Source organism: Alligator sinensis, unplaced genomic scaffold, assembly GCF_000455745.1.
Source record: "Alligator sinensis unplaced genomic scaffold, ASM45574v1 scaffold220_1, whole genome shotgun sequence".
NCBI classification, from domain to species: domain Eukaryota; kingdom Metazoa; phylum Chordata; order Crocodylia; family Alligatoridae; genus Alligator; species Alligator sinensis.
In genome coordinates, this window is record NW_005842136.1 from 1,129,369 (window position 1) to 1,131,154 (window position 1,786).

General features: G+C 52.2%; 1 protein-coding gene across 1 annotated transcript in view; it reads right to left on the reverse strand.

Moving 5' to 3' along the window:
* Nucleotides 1–1,786, reverse strand: part of NRN1 (neuritin 1) — a 10,131-nt gene that overhangs the window by 7,610 nt on the left and 735 nt on the right. The window lies entirely within an intron of this gene.

Below are 1,786 nucleotides of genomic sequence, written 5' to 3' on the forward strand. Positions count from 1 at the left end.
GGGTCCTACCCGGAGATCCCTGCAAACGCGTCTGGGGCTGGTTGCAGGCGCTCCCCTTGCCCAGCAAAAAACGCCCCGATCCCAGGGCTGTCTCCCCCTCCCCATTTGCTTCATCACTAACCTGGCTTAGGACCCACCTCCCTCCTCTCCCTCCCCCAGCTCCTGCCCGCACATCGGGGGCTCCAGACATTGAGGCGCAACAAGGCAAAGACGCACGAGGGGCATGGGGCAGCCCAATCCCCCCACTCCAAAAAGCAGCAAACCCAAGGGTGCAACCCCAGTCCCGCATTTAGGATCCGGCCTGGAGCAAGCTGCCCCCGGAGCCTCGTGCCCTAGGCCTGCGCACGCGTGTCTCCCCAGGAGGGAAGCGGGGATTTTCTCGTGTGCCCCAGGCAGGGGGGATCGCTCCTTCCCTGCCCACCTTCCTGCTGCTTGTCTCCTTCCAGCCTTGTCCCGGCCTCTCCAGCTTTCGCCCCCAGCCCCTTCCCGGCACACGTACCCCGCAGGAGGGGCACGGGCTAGCCCGAGACAGCTGGACAGGAGCAATCCCTACCGCCGATGCGCCACTGCCCAGTCCCGGGACCTTCTCTGCCTCCAGCAACAATGCTGAAGATCCCAAGATAACACACACACACACACACACACACACACACACACACCCCCGCCGTCGTTTCCATCCCCACCCCGGGAGAGCAGCGATCTGGGGTTTTAGATCGGGCCGGAGTGGGAGTGACCGCTCCTGCCATATAGACAGCACAACGCCAAAGCAAACCTAGCTCTCAGGATCGCCTCAGAAAACCGCCTTTCCAAAGGGTCCAGCAACCATTTAGCCTTTTGCAAATTCCACCCACAGCTTCCAAAGGTCACATCCATTTTTTTTTTTTTTTTTTTTTTTGTGTGTAAATCGAAAAAGCCACGTTTTTTCTTTATATATAGAGGGGGAGAGAGCGATTTAGCTCTTCCAAAATGCTGCAGACATCGCTTGGCGAAGAGAGCTCGCGGCCGAAATGCTCTCGACCTAGCAAGGCTGAGCATTGATTGGTCTTATGGCAAAATTCCTATGCAGGATATTCCCCCTCCCCTCCCCCCACCCCAGCCGACCTCTTTTAACCTGCCAATATCTTTTAATTATTTCCTAATCAAAACCCAATTTTGGATCAGGCTAAGGACTTTTTTTTTCGTTTTGGTTTAGTTCATATTTTCCTCTGCAGTATCCAAGGATGTTTCCTACTGGAAGCTGCTGCCTATTTGTACCTCCAAAAAATGCTATAGCCAGAAAGGAACGGCATCGACCTGAAAATAAAATCAGGGGGAGAAACAGTACCAACCAAATCCTGAACAACAATAGCGATGAACACACACGCTCGCTCTCTTGCTCTCTCTCTCACACACAAGCAAAGAGCACACATACATATATATACACATATACACACACTAGCAAAGAGCACACATACATACACACACACACACACACACACACATTAAACACACACACCCGGTGGAGGGAAACCTAGGCTATTTTCAGTAACTATCTCCTAATGTCCAGGCATTTTGGACCCGTGCTTTAATAACTGCTAGAGGGTCTGTTAGCACAAAAGATAATATTCGGGCACCAAAATTTAGATGGTTTTACATCTTTTTCAAAGCTGCATTTCTTTCTCTCTTTTTGGGGATCCTGATTTGGTTTGTTGTTACGCTTCCCTGCAGTGGGAAGCGCTTTAAAGTTCCCCCAAAAATGCAGCAGTCCCAACCTCTGATCTATCCCCCCCTCCCCCACATACACTCT